Source organism: Rhinopithecus roxellana, chromosome 10, assembly GCF_007565055.1.
Source record: "Rhinopithecus roxellana isolate Shanxi Qingling chromosome 10, ASM756505v1, whole genome shotgun sequence".
Taxonomy (NCBI): Eukaryota; Metazoa; Chordata; class Mammalia; order Primates; family Cercopithecidae; genus Rhinopithecus; species Rhinopithecus roxellana.
In genome coordinates this window covers 82521265-82541019 of record NC_044558.1, presented here as the reverse complement: position 1 = coordinate 82541019, position 19755 = coordinate 82521265, and the positions used below count along the sequence as shown (strand labels likewise).

Genomic DNA, 19755 nt, shown 5'->3' with positions numbered 1-19755 from the left:
GGGGCAGATGACATCACTGCATCCCAAGGGGAGACTCTGAGTGATTTAAAATTTGGTTTCAGTTCAATCCAATAAGAAACATTTATTGGCATCTATTTTATTCCTTCCATTGGGCTATGTCTGGGAAGTAGATGAAACAAGATAAGTACAGAGTGCACTCATAGCAACCTCTATTTAAGTGACAAAGAATATATTTGATGAAGATTTGCCCCTAAGCAATCACTTTTTTTTTTTTTTTTTTTTTAAACTGGGCTGGGCGCAATGGCTCACACTTGTAATCCCAACACTTTGGGAGGCCAAGGCAGGCAGATCACTTGAGGTCTGCAGTTCAAGATCAGCTGGCCAACACGGTGAAACCCCGTCTCTACTAAAAATACAAAAATTAGCCATGGGTGGTTGCAGGAGCCTGTGGTCCCAACTACTTGGGAGGCTGAGGGAGAAGAATCGCTTCAACCCAGGAGGTGGAGGCTGCAGTGAGCTGAGATCGCGCCATTGCACTCCAGCCTGGGGGACAAGAGTGAAACTCCGTCTCAAAAAAAAAAGAAAAGAAAACTTAGTGCTTGGAAGAGGCTCATACTCAATTATCTGGAAAATGAAATCACGCCTTAAAACCCAAGCCCCAGATGGCTGAAGTTTTGCCATAAATATCATTTGGTCACCTCCAAAGGTCATATACTGTTAACATGAAGCCAAGGGAAGGTTTTCAGGATGGACGATAAATAAATTTTATATTTATTTATTGTTTAAAGACAAGATCTCACTCTGCACCCAGGCCAGAGTGCAATGGTGCAATCCCAGCTCACTGCAGCCTTAATCTCCTGGGCTCAAGCTATCCTTCTACCTCAGCCTCCAGAGTAGCTGGGACTACAGGTGCACGCCACCCACACCCGGCTAAGGATAGTATTTCGGCAAGATTACTCCAAGGACCGCAGCCAGGGAGGATTTACAGTGACAACAGGCAAGACTCCTGCTAAGTGATAAAAGCAAGGGCCTGGCCAGTCAGGCGACTTCCCCGGGGTATGGCTCTCTATTGGACATTGGAGCGTCACCCAGGTGCTAAAGCATTACTGGGTAGCTAACAAGGTTGAGAAAAATATTTACGAGAACTCTCAGGAATACCAGTAGACAGGGTTGAAAGAAGTTCTTAAATAAGCCACTTAGGGAGAGAGACAGAGAGAGGAAAAGTCTGATAAAGGGGCTCCATCCCTTGTGTTGGCCTAAAACAGTGGTCCCCAGTTGTTTAGTTCACAGCAGGTAGGAACGTCAGCCTGAAGTCCATTCAAATTCTCACACCCATCCTGGCATTATGGGAGGCCAAGGCAGGAGGACTGCTTGAGGCCAAGCAAGCTCAAGACCAGCCTGGGAAACATACCAAGACCCTCCTCTCTATTAAAAAAGAACCCAATTCTCACATCCAGTTGCTTTAAATATAGTCCAAGTGAAGCTCTTTTTTAGCCAATTAGAGCCTAGATACTTTATATACTCCAGAAACTGCACCCAACATCTGCTGGCTGTAGATAAGATAACCCTGGATCCCAGACCCTGACTTCCCCTTGGAGGTCTCTGACCCAGACTCCCCACGGTGCTGCTGAGCAACATCACCCAGACACAGAAATCCCCCTGGGAAGTTTCCTTGCCCTGTTCCCCTCCTTGGGGTGGCTCCAGGCCCTGTTATATCCAGAAGGACTCTTGCTAGGAGGGGCTTCCTCTCTCCTGTAACCTGTCCACCAATCTTTCTGATCCCTGATCAACCCCAAAGCCCCCCAGAGGCTGTGCTCAAGTGAAAAGAGACCATTGCTGACCTTCTTCAAGGTCAATGGGTCTAGTTAATAGTCCATGGGACCTGCAAGTTTAGGGCCTGAGGCCTTGTGGAGTTCTTCCCCATACTCCCAGACTCAGCTCCACCTGCCTAGGCCCACATGTCTATCCTCAAACCTGGCTGGAAGCTGAGGCCACAGGAGAGAGAAGCAATGGCCCTACAGTCCCCAGGCTGCACTTTATCCTGTGAGGTATGAAACAAGAGATGGCTCAGCCAAAGTAGCAAGGGACCCAAGTCTGACACCTGGCACCTGGATGGACTTCCAGCTGGTTGGGAGGGTAGCACAGGCACCTGATCTGGGAAACTTACATACACAAAGGAGAGAGAGCTTTATGCTTGAGGGAAGTTGGAGAAAAATAGGGTTGGAGACAGGAAGGGAAAACTGAAGTTCAATGGGGGTTGTTTTCTGAAGCTTCTTCACATGGTTCTTCATTGAAGTCCCAGAATCGCCCAACCAGGAAGGCACAGCAGGGGCTTGGTGTCAAACAGCACACCTGTGTGACGTGCAGCACCCACCCCACCTCTGTGGGGCCTCAGGTGGGCTCCTTTACTGTGGCGCAAATGCAGTGACTCAGAGTGTGCAAGTCTCATTTAGTCATCTAAATAACAACATGGTCAGACACAGACTCTAAATGTTCTTCAGAAACCTTAGGAGTCTAAGCACTCTGCCCTTTCAGAGTCTTAACCCCTCCAGGGTACATGACCTGCCCTGCTCATCCCCATGCAAATCAGTCCTTTCTCAATCCTCTCAGATTCCAGGCCCACCAGGCACTAGCAAGGCAGAACCCCCTGGGCCAGATTCATCATGTTCCTTAAATGTCTCCATCTCCTCAAATAACAATCAGGGGTGAAATCTCACAGCCTGAGCCAGCACCCAGACACTGGCTTGGGTCTCTGATTTCAGAGGCTCTGTAAGCACATGTCTGGAACAGGTATCTAATGATGTTCCCCCACAGACAAGCTGTCAGGTGAGCTGTAATTGCACAGGTGCTGTCCACAGCTCCGCTGGGATATTTTTGCGTGCGGGCAGAGGGACAGAGACAGAGAAGGAACACGCACCTGGAGGGCCCAGAGGCCTCTTGGAGGCTCCTGGCACCTGGGTGGAGCAGGGCAAAGCTTAGGACTGTGCAGGGGCAGCAGCCACATGGTGCAAGAGCATCAGAAAGTGCAAGTGCTCAGGATGCAATTCCATCAACGCTGGCTTAGGGAAAAGCAACTGTGTTTCTGCCCGCGAGGAACTAAAGAGCTGTAGGGGTAAGTAAGTAGGTAGATATATGGATAGGAAGAAGGAAAGAACAAATAAATGGTTCTATATCTTACAGTTAAGTGCACGGGTGACTAATAGGAGAGGACTCAGAACTTTAAGAGTGACACAGAATGTGAGGGGAGGTGACAGTTTGGAGCTCGCTCTGGGATCTGACTACAAAGCCTCACAATGCCTTTACCAGCTGTGTGACCTTCTGGAAAAGCCCTTGTACCTGCTGAGCCTCGGTCTCTCCATATATAAAGTGGGGATAATACTATCTGACTTCTGGAATTACCATGAGCGTCATGAAAACAAGATAAGTCACTCAGTCCAGAGGGATCTCAGGAAAGGCTTCATGGAAGGCGGAGCCAGGCTCTCTGAGATCCATGGGATTCTGCTCGGCAGAGCTGAGGGCAGGTGTGAGAAGGACTCAATCCAGTAAGAAGGAACAGCGTGAGCAAAGGCCCCTGGGCAGGAACGTGGGGCTCCATTGAGTGGCTTCCCACCATGTACGCCGGCATGGCTGGGCTGCATCCTGGGGAGATAAGGTGGGGCTCTCTGAAGCATGAGTTTAGGGGCTTAGATATCCTTAAAGTCCTCTAAAAAATAATTACCTGGCTGGGCACAGTGGCTCACACTTATAATCCCAGCACTTTGGGAAACCAAGGCAGGAGGATTGCCTGAGCCCAGGAGTTAAAGACCAGCCTGGGCAATACAGTGAGATCCTGTCTCTTCAAAAAATCATACACTTAAAAAAAATTAGCTGGGCATCGGCACCAGATGCCTGTAATCCAGACACTTAGGGAGGCTAAGGGCACAGCTGAGGGTAGGTGTGAGAAGGACTCAATCCAGTAAGAAGGAACAGCATGAGCAAAGGCCCCAGGGCAGGAACGTAGGGCTCCATCGAGTGGCCTCCCACCATGCACCTCTGGCATGGCCGGGCGGCATCCTGGGGAGATGAGGTGGGAGGATGGCTTGAGCACAGGAGGTCAGGGCTGCAGTGAGCCATGTTTGCGCTACTGCACTCCAGCCTGAATGACAGAGCAAGGCCCTGTCTCAAAAATAAATAAATAAAATTTTTTAAAAAAGAAAAAATTATCTGATGTTGAAATCCAACTAACCAAAAAGATAAGTCAAAATGAGGTCATAAATGGAGAAATCCTGATGAACACGGCATTGATATTTTTGAAATCATGGCAATTATGTGATTGAATTGAATATCAAAACCTCAACACTGTACACAAATGATAACACAACTAAGACAAATCTGGAGCAGAACAACAAAGGTGGAAATACAGTTTCCTCAACTTTCATAGCATAGAAGTTGGTTCATTCAGTAGGTAGAAAAATTAGTGACAGATGAACAGGCAGAGAATGGAGAATTTTTAGGGCAATAAAAGTACTCTGTGGGATACTACAATGGCGGATGCATGTCCTCACACGTTTGTCCAAACCTATATAAAGTACAACATCAAGAGTGAGCCCTCATGTAATCTATGGGCTCTGGGTGATACCATGTCACTGCAGGCTCATTCATTGTAACAAATAGGGCACACTGGTGTGGGATGCTGAGAGTGGGGGAAGGGGCATATGGGAACTCCGTACTTGCCACTCAATTTTGCTATGAATCTAAAACGGCTCTTAAAAAAATAAAGTTTAGGTGGCTCACGCCTTAATCCCAGTACTTTGGGAGGCCAAGATAGGCAGATCACTTGAGGTCAGGAGTTTGAGACCAGCCTGGGCAACATGGTGAAACCCCATCTCTACAAAAAATACAATAGTTAGCCAGGTGTGGTGGAGTGCCTGTAGTCCCAGCTACTTGGGAGGCTGAGGTGGGAGGATCCCTTGAGCCTGGGAGGTGGAGGTTGCAGTGAGCCAAGATTGTGCCACTGCACTCCAGCCTGAGTGACAGAGTGAGACCTTGTCTCAAAAAATAAATAAAGTTTATTATTAAAAAAAATAATGACTTTAACCTTTTAAAAGTTGTTCTCTCAGAAAATAGATTAGAGGTCACCAGGGTCTGGGGTTGGAGGAAGTGGGAGTAGCTGTTTAATAACTACAGAGTTTCTATTTGGGTGATAAAAAAGCTTTGGAAGTGGTAGTGGTGACGGTTGCTCAACATTGTGAATATACTCACTGTGATGAAATAGTACACTTAGAAACTGTTAAAATGGCAAAGTTTATGTTATATATATATATATACTTACCACAATTAAAAAAAATCAATAATATACCAAAACCATTGAATTGTATACTTTAAATGAGCATATGTATGGTATGTCATTATACTTCAATCAAGCTATTTTCAAAAGTTTTTCTCTTACCTTTAATCTTTTAGGACTATTACCACTTACAATAAAGAAATCTTTTTCCTCAGGTTAGCAACTCCCATTTCACTTAAGATACATGAAAATTGATACATTTGTCTGGTTAAATTCAAATAACATTAAATTTAATTTTTACTTTAAAAATTCATGTAGAACATGATACTTTTAAAAAAAAGATTATTACTACTCTGTATATGTCTGTTTGGATGAAGAGTGTGGAATAAATGTTCACTGAATGCTGGAGAGGGTTCCATCAGATGGATGGAATTTGTGGGCAACTTTTACCTGCACTTTATTACCTGATGTTTCAAAAGGCAGCAGCTGCAGCATTTGAGTGGTGTGTGTGTAAACAGACAGAGAAGGGCTGGTAGTGTTGTGATTAAAATAAAATAATCAGCTAGACCTTCTGCCACCTCCCAGCTGTGACTGTGGGCAAACTGCTTAATCCTTTGAGCTTTCGTTTTGTCTTCTGGGGGTAAGAACCACCCTGCCCACAGACACCTTGGGGTGTCTGTGGATTAAATGAGATGATGCACATGAAGTGCTCAGCCCTTTTCCAACCAGCGTTCAACTACCAGGAGCGAGCAAAAAGGTGGCACTGCTGTGGGTCCCTGAGACACAGGGCCTGTGTGCTTCCTGGTAGGGCTGCTTACCCCCAGGTGCAGACAATAAACCCAGACCTGAAGGAGGAGCAGCCCTGCTGTGGTGCTGGCTGGCCTTACAGCAAGACATGGGCCTGCTGGGGTGAGATAGAGTCCTCCTCACTTTCTCCCTGGTTGAGTTGAGGCCAGGAGAGGCACGGCAGACCCTCCCCATATCAGAGCAGTGTGACTTGTGTGTCTGTCTCTCCCTGGAGCCCCCTTGGCCCGAAGCTGAACCCTCACTCAGACAATCTCATTACACCCAGTCTGGCTGCCTGGGTGCAAGTGAGACAGACACACATTTCATCTCGTCTCTGCTGGAGTCGTGATGGGTTAGACAGAATTATGTTTTACTGCTGTCTACAGGGCATCTTTGGGGGCCTGGCACAGCCAGAGGAAAAAAGACACATACAGGTCTCCAGAGGCCCTTCAGGGAAGAAGGCCAGGCAAGGGGTCTGGGTGGCCGCCCACACGCACAGCCCACATGGCTCTGCTCCAGGGATGACGGGACTCTTCCCTGGGCTTCAAATGTGGCACCTGGGCCCTGGCTCTTAGAAAAGTCTTCAGGTTCCAGACCCCAGCATTCACGACCCTAGAAAGAACCCCCAGCCCCATGTTCATTGATGTCTTTGAGGAAACACCTGGCCAGACCATGTCAGAGTGGGGCCACTCAGGGTGGCCATGGAGCAAGAGACTAGCTGTGGGCAAGGTGCGAGGTACAGGCTGCATCCGGACCAGGGTTCCAGGCACAGGCAGACAAACAAGAAGAGCTATGAGGGATGTCACCCCAAGATTCAAGGGCATGGCTTCCCACCAAGACACAGAGCACCAGCTGGGCCTCCGAGGGTGGAGCCCAGAGATCTTCCTGAACCACCCAGGCAGTAGAGGAGAAAAGCGACACAGAAAGAGCTTCAGGTTCATGAGGCAGGGGTGGCGAGGTTGGAGGCATGTGACGAAGATGAATAATGAAGTGGATTATCGGGGTTTGGCCCAGGATGAGGTGGGGTGGACCGGGCAGGGAGGTGGACAGCTCCTTTGAGCAGAGGCCATGAGACACCCTGACTGGGAGGGAAAGCACGAGAATTGAGTTTACAGAACTTAATCTGTTTTTCCATGATTAGCAGGGGTCTGACGTCACAGATGGAATTTAGGAGTGAGGCTGTGCAAAGTCAAGCGGGGATGGAATCCATCCAAATGCAGTTCAGCTGCATTCTGGCTATTAAATCTGGAAGCTACTCCAAGCCAGGCCAGCGGGAGCTTCGGCTTTTGCAGCAGTGGGAAGCAAGGGAGTCGCCAGCAGGTCTGGGGGCTTGGGACTCAGGACTGCGGGTATCCATAACCTCCTTCTGCCTCCCTTGAGTCCCTTGCCTCTTGCTCTAAGAGAGCTTCCTTCTTCTGCTCTCTGCTTCCCAAACCTACTGGGCCCCAATCAGGATCTGAAGCAGGCAATGGTAAAAGCACTTCCTCTCCAGATGCAGCCAGACAAGGCTCCCCAGGCTTCCCCCAACCATCTATGTGTATCCAGGGACGCAAAGCTCTGGATAAATGGGAGGCGGCACAGAGGGATAAGAGACTGTTCTTTGTGTCCAGCAACCAGCCCCTACGCCTGGGCTGGGGTTGAGGGAGTGTGTGGCTGCTCTGCAGGTGTGTGTTATGAGGTTAGCAGTGATCAGCTGCCTCTCTGTGTCCTGAAGCTGAAAGCAGGAGAGGTCACACACCCACAGAATTGACCAATCCCTGACCTAGAGTAGTTCTACCTTTATGTGTTAGACACGAGGCTTCCAGCAGAGATTTCTTTTGAAGAAAGGATTTCTGGGCTAAGAAACAAGCAGAGGACCCTGCTGCAGGCCAACCCTCCCTTTACAAATGAGGAGACTAAGGCTCAGGAAACGGGCAGAGAGCTGGGTTGGGAATCAGGACCCTGACTCCCAGCTTCTTCCTCCACCCAGTCACATACCTCCAGGCATTAGAGGAGAAAAGCGACACAGAAAGAGCTTCAGGTTCATGAGGCAGGGGTGGCCAGGCTGAAAGGGCAAGGACCAAGCAGACTTTGAGCAGGAGGACACAGCTCCTACCCCTGCCCCCTACAGTTTCCTCGACACCTTTAAGCAGGACGTGACTCCTTCCTCTAACACTGGCCTGGGCAGTGAAGGGGGGTCCCAGAGAGCCTTAAAGCCCTGGGCACTGCTGCAGTTACCCCAAATCCCACAGAAAGTCATGAATCTCACCATTGTACGCCTGGAGTGCCAAACTGGGGCAACTGCCAAGCCACTGCAGAAGTTGGCCACCAGACCCCACAGCACAGCAGCCACCTGGGGGCACCGTGGGGCTTGTAGTGCTCTGCAGCTCCAAGAGCAGGAGTGGGATGGTAGAGTTGTGAGACATCTCTATGTAATGCCTCACCCAAACAACAGCCCCAGGGAAGCAGTGGTGCAGACCACAGAGCAGGCTCCCAAAGGGCGCATCCTGCTTAAGGACTGGGGCAAGGCAAGGGAGCTCTGTTTTTATGACTCCTCCTCCCTGGCTGTGGCTGTCAGCATAGCACCCTCAGTTGGGTGGAAAAGGGCACAGATGTGCATGTGAGGAAATAAGCTTGAAACTGAGCCTCCAAGATGATGAGCATGGCACGAAGGAGAATTATCTGGAACTCACCTCCTACCTCGGTCCTCTGGGGACTCTGCTGGTCACGGAGCTACTACCACTACCATACTGGCCTCCAGGGTTGGTGCTCCCCTAATTTAACACTGAGTATGGCTGAAATAAGGCTGGGCCCTTAAACAAAATGCCACAGAAGGCTCAGATGTGACAACAGAAACAAGCCCAGAGGGGACCTTGGCCCCAGCAGTTAGGGTCTAAGCTGTGGCTACAAAATCATAGGCTGGGGTTTGCTCAGAGGCCTTCCTTTCTCACTCCTAGTCACCTCCCTGAGGCCACCACCATTTCAGCAGCAGCATCCAGACCATCCTCCTACGTAAGAAGTGCCGAGGTTTTTCAGGAGGCCATTGGCCTTAGAAATGGCCAGTCCTTTAGGGGTGAAAGCTCCCAGCTTCTGGGGCAGGCAGGAGGGAGGGCCCCCTGAGATGCTTAGAGGCTGGGAGCCCATTGGCAGAAAGCTGGCTGTGCTGCAGGCCCTGTCCCTAAGCAAAACTCAGCTCGATCAATTCTCCAGGGAAATCAGAGCTTTCCGGAACCATCCAAGACACCAGAGTTGATAAGAGGCACTGCTGAGATTTTCACCCGGGTTACTCCTGAACTGGTGATAAGCCCTTGTGATGACAGAGAAGATACATAATGAGAATACAAAGCCCCTGAGTGCTTACTCCTCTGGGCCAGCCTTCAAAACTCTGACAGGACACCCCAGGAGGGCCCAGCTCCTACAGTCCTACTTCACTGATTCAGTTCCTTCACTATTTCCCAATCCTGATTTTATACCTTCTCTCCATCTTGAGTCTTCTTTTTTATTATTAATTCTTTTGGAGATGGAGTCTCACTCTTTGCCCAGGCTAGATAGAGCACAGTGGTGCAATCCTAGCTAACTGCAGCCTCCAACTCCTGGGCTCAAGTGATTTTCCTGCCTCAGCCTCCTAAGTAGCTGGGACCACAGGCCTGTGTACCATGTCTGGCTCCACTCTTCTTTGTTTCCTCAAATTCCCATCATCAAATGGACTGACTCACTGCACCAATCCACTAGCTGCTGTTGCAATGCATGGACATCTCTACTCCCATTGAAGGCCAACTCTCTGTCACTGGGGTCCAAGCCCTTTTGTCATTTCTCCCAAAATGCTCCCCTCTCGTCTCCCTAATGGACCTCCCCATTCACCATCAGCATTCAAACATGCAAGTTATAGCTCCCATATCTGCAAAAACAAAACAAAACAAGACCCCACAGCCCCCTTCACTCTATCTCCTTGGCACCATCCCGCTTCCTTGATCCCCTTTATAGCAAATCCTCCTCAAGCTTAGCTATACTTGCTGTTTCCACTGTCTCACCTCCCGATCTCTTTCCAACACACTTTGACCACCCCCACTCCACTGAAACCATATTGGTCAAGGTCACAAATGACCTCCACGTGGCTAAGTCGGCAGACAATTCTCATCAAATTCAGTCTTTCCTTAATTCCTGCATTTAACATAAATGGACTGAATGTTGGCTGCAGATGCCTCCCCATGGCTTGTGAGCAGGTGGGCACAGTCCCAGGATCGAGTTTTTCCCTGGATAAGGTTCTCCTCTTTACTCGGCCAACATACCTCCCAATAAACTTCCACTTGGAGCCCACATGTGCAAGATTCCAGCACTGAGGCTCTCAGCCAACTTATTCGGGTGCCTGTTAGTTATCAGCTGCAAGTAATGAATTTTTGTTGTTCCAAAACAACAGCTGGTATTGTGCAGCCTGCAAGGAGCGCTGTGGGGCCAACCTCAAGTCCAGAGAGGCACAAATGCCATGCTGGAGTCTCAGCAGCCAGTGTCCCTAGTCCTGCCTCCTTAAGCCCACCCTACACATGGTACCAAAGGTGCACTAGCCCACTACTCTGAGCCCCCGTGGCTCCTTCTGCAATAGCTACAGCTGAGCGGGGTGCAGACCCAGCCGTCCCTGGGTGTTGCAGCGAGGGTGTCACAGTCCTTTAGCTCAGGAAAATTGCCCACAGCTCCCTGTGCTGCCTAAGACAGGGTTTCCCGAACTTACATTACAACAGTCCACTGGAGTTAACTCCTTAAAGACACAGATGCCAGAGCAGCTGAACAGTCAGAGACTTAGTCCCCACCCTGACCCTGGCCCCCCATTCTTCATGCATCCTGTGAGGAGGAGGGTGTAGGAGAAAACACACAGTCTGCCCAGCCCTGCCTCTCCTGAAGGCATTCCCAGTGAATGGTCCCCTCTTGTAAATGGTACCAGGGTCTCATCAGACCCCACACCCCAACAGCCCCCACTCTCTGGTGAGCACATCTGGCAACCAGACTCTTCTGCTTGGTCCTTGGTTTATGAATCCGGCCCATGGTTTTACACACTTGGGCCCTATTAATACATTGTAAGTGACTTAATCCTCACAACTCCCCGGAGTTAGATGTAGTAACCCCACTTATTTAAGTATTTTATTGCAATATAATTCACATGCCATGTAATTCACCCCTTTAAAGTGGTTTTTAGTATACTCAGAGTATACTTACAGAGGAAAATTCCAGAACATTTTCCTCACCCAAAGAGAAAGCCCGTTTCTCATTAAGCTCATTAAGCAGTCACTTCCCATTACCCCAGCCCCTGGCACCAACTAAGCTGCTTTCTGTTTTGATGGATTTGCCTGTTCCGGACATTTCTTATTGGTGGAGTCATACAATATGTGCTTTCTGTGTCCGGGCTTTTTCACTTGGCATTATGTTTTTGAGGTTCATGTTGTAGCATTGCGAGAACTTCTTCATCGCTTTTTATGACTGAATAATTCTGTGCTGCAAGGCCCCATTTTTATAACTAAGGAGACCCAGGGCTTTGTGTCATTAAGGCACCTTGCCCCCATTACTCAGTAAGTGGTAGAGTCAGGTGTATCTTACTGTACAGCCAGGATAGTAAATAGCTTAAGAATTGAACCATCATCTTCTATACTTAAATCAATTTATATACATATACATCCCTAGCATTGATAGTAGCGTTTTATGACTTACAAATGCTTTTAGCCTTTTTATTCTTGCTTCTTCAGAATGATCTCCTGAGGTGGAAAAGGTAACGATGCTCCCATCTTTGGAAGAAATGAAAGCCCCCACAATTTAAGTGATATATTCCAGGCTAGAGCTATGTATTGATGCGTGAACGGTGGCTGCACCTGACTCTGGATACAACACAAGCTAACAGAGATGCTTTAATGCTTTTTAATAAAGATGCATGATTTAGAGGAACAATTTTTGTTTTTTTCTTTCAGAATATTTTGTAGCAAGTACAAATCTTCTGGCTGAGGGAAAACCCCACTTAAACTTCATCAGAGGGTGGTTACTTGTTTTTATTCTAATATTCTTAAATGATCTAGGAAATAAAGGTTAATATCTCTTTCAAAATACAGGTTTCTTGGTTCCAGCCCAAAACAGCTGCATTGCAAAGGGAAAGACCTGGGAATAAGAATTTTTAACAAGTCCCCTAGGTGGCTTGGATCAACAGAAACATTTGCCTAGAAGCCAAAGCTCCACAATTGTCATCTCAACGCCAACCCCCTCTTTCAGTAAGAATTCTAGTCACTCTGAACTCTATGGACCTAACAAATATTCATTAAGTGCCTCTTAGGGGCCAGGTTCTATGATGGGTGCTAAGGATAAAGGGGACCAAGACAGAGGCCTCAGGGAGCCTCCAGGCTCCAAGGGAGATAGACATCACATGAGTTATCAAAACCTAATGAGAAAAAAAGGGTGGGGGGAACGTGATGGGAAATACTATTCAGCCTCAAAAAGAGACAGAATTGGCCAGGTGCAATGGCTCATGCCTGTAATCCCAGCACTTTGGGAGGCCAAGGCGGGCAGATCACGAGGTCAGAAGATCGAGACCATCCTGGCCAACATGGTGAAAACCTGTATCTACTAAAAATACAAAAATTAGCCAGGCATTGTGGTGCGTGCTTGTAGTCCCAGCTACCCGGGAGGCTGAGGCAGGAGAATCACTTGAACCCGGGAGGTGGAGGTTGCAGTGAGCCAAGATTGCACAAATGTACTCCAGCCTGGGTGACAGAGCAAGACTCTGTTTCAAAAAAAAAAAGACAGACAGACCAACATCACATGAGTCATCAAAACCTAATGAGAAAAAAAGGGTGGGAAGAACCTGATGGGAAATATTATTCAGCCTCAAAAAGGAAGGACATTCTGACACATGCTACAACATGGATGAACTCTGAAGACATTAAGCAAAGTGAAATAAACTAGACACAAAAGGACAAATACTGCATGATTTCACTTACAGGAAGTCCCTAGAGTGTCAAATTCATAGAGACAGAAAGTAGAATGGTGGGTGCTAGGGACTTGGGGAAAGGAGAATGGGTAGTTGGTGTTTAATGAGGACACAGTTTTAGTTTGGGAAGATGAAAGAGTCCTAAAGATGGATGGTGGTTATGGTTGTATAACAGTGTGAATGTCCTTAATGTCACAGAACTGTATGCTTAAAAATGGTCAACATGGGACCAGGCACAGTGGCTCATGCATATAATCCCACTGTTTTGGGAGACTGAGACAGGAGGATCACTGGAGGCCAGGAGTTTGAGGCCAACCTGGGCAACATAGTGAGACCCCATTTCTCCAAAAAAGAATAAAATTAGCCCAGCATGGTGGCATGTACCTGTAGTCCCAGCTACTCAGAAGGCTGAGGCTGGAGGATCTCTTGAGCCCAGGAGTTTGAGGCTACATTGAGCTATGATTGTGCCACTGCACTCCAGCCTGAGCAACAGAGCAAGACCCTGTCTCTGAAACACACACACACACACACACATACACACACACACACACACACCCCTCCTACAAAAGCTCTGAGAGGAGCCACAGTGGAGAAGCCAGTGCTGCCTGAGGGTTCCATAACCAGAGAGACCCGACAACAGCTCCCAAGTGTGCTTGTCCAGGAGGGTTCCGTGCCTAGGCCGCCCTTCACCTTGCCTTGTCTCCTCCCGATCCTGTCTCTCACCCACAGGACTTTGTGCATCCCTCAGTTCCATTTACTTCCAGGTTCTAGGTCTGGAAGATCCCGTGTGCCCCGTCTGCCTGCTCATGAGCCACAGCTCCTCCACCACCACTCTCCAGTCACATGGATGCTTGCTTTGCTAGGAACCCACTATGTTAGCTCTCCATTCCAGCTGCTGCCATGCCCGGGAAGCACCCATTCCCCAGGCCAGGGAACAGCTGCTCCCTTACTGTCTGGCATCAACCAGGTCTGGGCACAAATGCCATGCCCTCCCTTCTACAGTGTAGCTTTCCTCTCCTGCCCAGTTCAGTCCCATTGCCATGCTTTGCAGTGATCTGATTTGTGTACCTGAAGATTGCCTCCCTCCATCCCAGCACAGGTGACAGGAGGGTAGGGAACCTGTCTGTCTTATTTGTTGCCATAATCCCAGTAGCTAGAACGGTGCCTGGAAAAAAGAAAAGGATAACACCTTTCATTTGTCTCTCCATTCACAAGAGGTGCTAGGCAGCCAGGGCCTGGCACTTAGTAGGTACTTAAGAAGGGTAATTGGTAAATGTTCACAAAAAAACCCTCTACAGGCAGATAACGCCGCCGCCAAGCAGCCAAAGTGCTAATTACAAACTGCTCTGTTAGCTGTTCCTTAGCACAGCTAAGATTCTCCAAGAATAGTGCACGCTCCCTGCCATGTCCCTGTTTCTTGACAGCGTCTGTGACTCAGACTTTTCATGGAGCCAGACTTGCCCTCCTCAAGAGCATGTGCAGGGCATAAATGTCAAAACAGGACAACTGTATGTTGCTGTCCATGGTGTGGGCTGGCGGTGGGGGTATCTGAAGTCATCTCAGCCCTTTCTGATGGGCAGGTCTGGGAGAGATAAGCTGGGCCCTGAATGAGACATGGCAATGCCATGCGGCCCAAATGCCCTTAGTGTAACTACCACCCCCTCTCAGACACACTCAGTGCAGCTCAGTTTATAAACATTCTGCCGCCAACAATCTCGCTGGAAACTCAATGCTCAGAAGCACTCAGGGCAAGATGGGAAGACAAAAGCCCAGAGGGACTGAGTCATTTGACAAGGCCACACAGTGAGTCAGGGCAGAACGGTCCCAGACTCTGTATCTCCTGGGCTGTGACCCAGGCCTGATCTACTGCACTGTTAGGTGAGCAGAAATCTCAGGCGTCTCAGGTCACCAATAACCAGGTCCAAATGCTCGACTCAGAAGGGAGCAAGCAGGCACAGCCAGAGGACCTAGAGGACAACGAAAGGCCCAGCCAGTGTCCTTAGGGGAGGTAGGGACAGGCACATTCACATGTCTATACAACTTCACCCAGGCCTTGCTCCATAGCACTGTGAGCGGTGTGGCCTTTACAGTCCAGCCTCCCAGGGCTGCCAGAAACACAACATGCCTGGAAAGTTTCCCAGGTAACTGGCTCTTCTTTACAGAGCTATTAGCTTCCCTTTATCATGCCATAAAATCCTCCAGCCGATGACAGATCTCATCCTTCTCCAGGGAGGGAAACAGGGAGGAAACGAAACACATAGGAAAAAACCACTGGTCAAACTTGGAAAGTCCCATGGGCATAACTTGGGCAGAAAAGGCATCAGAGACAGCTGGGTTGCTGCGTTCAGCTGCACAGGCTATGCACTGTCCAACTCCAAGCGATGACATTCTCATGTACTACAGTACGAATGATATTCCCTTGAGTTAGGAAGTGCAGGGAAAGCACCTTGCATGATTTTGGGCAATGTCTTCAATATCCTCAAGGCCCACCCCTCACTGACACCTTGTCCTAGGCCTCTCAGTTCTCAGGAACTGCTCGTTGATATCCCTCTTGCAGGAAGAAATGACCAAGGTTGGGGAAGAGTCAAGGCAAAGGGTTTGGCATCTATTTCGTGAGCCACTTGACTGGCTGGGCTGAAATCAAGCACTAAGCCCAGGACTACAGAGAAGTATTAGCCATCTTTTAAGGGCTGAATCTCACTTACATAGACTTTGTTCTATTTCTCTCTTCTCTTTCTGGCTCTCTAATTAGATAAACGTTAGACTTTCTCCATGTATGTGTCTTATCCTCTCTGCAGCTTCCTTTTCTTCCCGTGTTGTATTCTGGATTTCTCCATGTTTGACTTAAAGTTCTGTTTCGTTGTTCAAATCTGCTTCATCATTCTTTAGAGCTTTTAATTCCCTGCACATATTCTCAACTTTGCCTTTTACTTATTTAAATGCACTGAACAGTTATTTTATTGGCTATGCTTAAATATTGTAGCATCTGAAGTCTCCAGAGTCTGTTTCTGCTGTAAATTGTTCATGCTGGCTCTGGCTCTTAGTGCTTTATCTCCTCTTGTACTCAGTTATTTTTGACTAAGAACTGCTCATTTTCTGGGGAAGATATTTGTAGAAATTCTTTTGAGGCTTAGGATGAGGGTCTGTTTTTCCAGAGAGGGCTTATATTTGCTCCAGCAAATGCCTGGGTTAATACCCATCTGCAATCACTCTAAATTCTCAGGTAGAGGTTCGTGTGAACCAGCAGGTCATGTAAGTTCACCTTTCTCGTTTTTCCATTCTATTCTTTTTTTTTTTTTTGAGACAGAATTTCATTCTGTTGCCCATGCTAGAGTGCAGTGGTGCCATCTCAGCTCATTGCAACCTCTGCCTCCCGGATTCAAGCAAGTCTCCTGCCTGAGTCTCCTGAGTAGCTGAGATTACAGGTGCATACCATCATGCCCGGTTAAAGTTTTTTTATTTTTTATTTTTAGTATTTTTAGTAGAGACCTGGTTTCACCATGTTGGCCAGGCTGGTCTTGAACTCCTGACCTCAAATGATCTGCCTGCCTCGGCTTCCCAAAGTGCTGGAATTACAGTGTGAGCCATGGTGCCCGGTCTAGTTTTTCCATTCTATTCTTACCCTGGAATAGACAGTGGGTATGTTTGTTTCCTAGGGCAACCATCACAAAATGCCACAAACTGAGTGGCTTTAAACAAAATAAATTTATTCTCTTACAGTTCTGGAGGCCAGAAGTCTGAAATGAAGATGTCAGTAAGGCTGGTGGATTTCTTGAGGCCAAGAGTTTAAGAACAGCCTGAGTGGCCGGGCGCGGTGGCTCAAGCCTGTAATCCCAGCACTTTGGGAGGCCGAGACGGGCGGATCACGAGGTCAGGAGATCGAGACCATCCTGGCGAACACGGTGAAACCCCGTCTCTACTAAAAAAATACAAAAAAACTAGCCGGGCGAGGTGGCGGGCGCCTGTAATCCCAGCTACTCGGGAGGCTGAGGCAGGAGAATGGCGTAAACCCGGGAGGCGGAGCTGGCAGTGAGCTGAGATCCGGCCACTGCACTCCAGCCTGGGCGACAGAGCGAGACTCCGTCTCAAAAAAAAAAAAAAAAAAAAAAAAAAGAACAGCCTGAGCAAAATAGGGATACCTCATCTCTACAAAAAATTTTAAAAATTAGCTGGGCATGGTGTGCCTGTAATCCTAGCTACTTGGGAAGCTGAGGTTGGAAGCTCACTTGAACCCAGGTGATCAAGCTGCATGAGCCATGATCACACAACTGCACCCCAGCTAGAGCGACAGAGCAAGAATCTTGTCTCAATCAATCAATAATAATATAAAATAAAATTTTAAAACAGCCAATATAATAAATTAGACGAAAATTCTTTTCTACTCTTGAATCTCCCTTCCATTATTGGAATAAATCCTATTTGGTCATGCTGTAATAATACATTCAGTTGAATGAAATTTGCTAATATTTTATTTAAGTTTTTTTTGTGTGTGTTTTTTGAGACGGAGTCTCGCTCTGTCGCCCAGGCTGGAGTGCAGTGGCCGGATCTCAGCTCACTGCAAGCTCCGCCTCCCGGGTTCATGCCATTCTCCCGCCTCAGCCTCCTGAGTAGCTGGGATTACAGGCGCTCGCCACCTCGCCTGGCTAGTTTTTTTTGTATTTTTTAAGTAGAGATGGGGTTTCACCATGTTAGCCAGGATGGTCTCGATCTCCTGACCTCGTGATCCGCCCGCCTCGGCCTCCCAAAGTGCTGGGATTACAGGCGTGAGCCACCGCGCCCGGCCCTGTTTTTTTTTTTTTTTTTTTTTAAGTGAAACCAGCCTGTAGTTTTGTGGAGTTACTGAATTCTTCTTCTTTGATTTTGGTAACAGGGTTCCCTGTAAAAGAGCTGTAACATTTATTTGTATATTATTTATTTTTTACTCTGTACCCCAGCTGGGGTGCAGTGGCACTATCACAGCTCACAGCAGCCTCAACCTCCTGAGTTCAAGCAACCCTCCCCCTTCAGCCTCCCAAGTAGCCAGGACTACAGGTGCGCACCACCACACCACACCTGGCTAATTTTTTATTTTTTGTAGTAGCTAGGACTACAGGTGTGCACCACCACACACCTGGCTAATTTTTTATTTTTTGTAGAGACAGGGTCTATGTTGCCAGGGCTGGTCTCCAACTCCTAGACTCAAGGAATCCTCCTACCTCGGCCTCCCAAAGTGCTGGGATTACAGGTGTAAGCCACCTTGCCTGGCCCTTTTTAACCCCTTTGAATTTACTTATTTTTCTAGCTTCTTGAATTGAAAGCTGAGTTCAATAATTTTTAACTTGACTTGTCTCTGAATAAATGAATTTAGGGCTATATATTTTCCTTTGAGTACTGATTTGGCTTCATCCCATAGGTTTTTACATCCAGTGTTCTTACTGCCATTTAGTTCAAACACTGCCGTTTAAAATTTTCATTTTGACATCCCCATTTAAACTAACAGTTATTTAGATTTTTGTAACTAATCTGTTACTCCCAAGAGATTTTTCTATTGAAATTTTTATTGATAATTGTAAATTCACATGCAGCTGTAAGCAATAACACAAAGCGATCCCTTGTATACTTTGTCCAGTGTCCCCCAATGGTGACATCTTTTTTTTTTTTTTTTTGAGACGGAATTTCGCTCTTGTTGCCCAGGCTGGAGTGCGATGGCGTGATCTCAGCTCACCACAACCTCCACCTCCTGGGTTCAAGTGATTCTCCTGCCTCAGCCTCCTGAGTAGCTAGGATTACAGGCATGCGCCACCACGCCCGGCCAATTTTGTATTTTTAGTAGAGATGGGGTTTCTGCATGTTGGTCAGGCTGGTCTTGAGCTCCCGACCGCAGGTGATCCACCCGCCTCAGCCTCCCAAAGTGCTGGGATTACAGGTGGTGACATCTTACAAAACTACAATATTACTGTCAGGATATTGACACTGACACATTCTATAGACTTCAGTCAGATTTGCCAGTTTTACTTGTATTTATTTGTGTGTGCAGTGTGTATATGTATTAAGTTCTATATAATTTTATCACTTATGTAGGTTTGTATATATAATAAAATACCTATCCTGGATTTTTAAAACTCTACATTATTCACTCTATATCTGTCATTTTTTCACTTGCTATATCATCAATTTATTTATTTATAATTTTTTTATTTTTATTTTTTATCCTAGAGACAGGGTCTTACACTCTGTCGCCCAGACTGGAGTGTAGTGGCACAATCATAGCTCACTGCAGCCTCACACTCCTGGGCTCAAGCGATCCACACCTAGAAACCTCTCTACCTCCTGAGTACAATCTTGGCTATTGTTTCCTTTCTCAGTTGAATCCCATTTTCACTGCATCTTTTCAGGATTCTGCACGATTTCTTAGCCCCTAAAGGCATTTCTCTGCCTGCATGGATATGGGCTTTTAATAATATTTGTTCTATCAGATTTAGGGATTTGGAGCACATCCTCAATCTGCAGCCATGATCTCACCCCTGCTTACACTTCCCAGGGATTTTCTTTTTTAAACTTGGGGTCAAAGAGAGAATGTGGGTCAATCCTTCACCGGTGGCAAAGGCAGGGAAGCTGTCAGCAGCTGTGTCCTCTTCCATGCAGTCCAAGAGAATCCTGGGCTCCAGCAGTTGCTGTCCTTCCACGGATGGTGAACATGAGCATTCCAATTAGGTCTCCTTTTTGCCTGAGTTCGAACTGGATTTCTATTGCACTCAGGAAAGTCCTGACTAAGAGTAGGATGATACGTCTTCCTTTGACCTTCTGCATGTTATTCACTTGC

General features: G+C 47.5%; 1 protein-coding gene across 22 annotated transcripts in view; it reads right to left on the bottom strand.

The window, feature by feature from the left end:
* Positions 1–19755, bottom strand: part of PITPNM2 (phosphatidylinositol transfer protein membrane associated 2) — a 171208-nt gene that overhangs the window by 53686 nt on the left and 97767 nt on the right. The gene's annotated exons all lie outside the window — the stretch shown is intronic.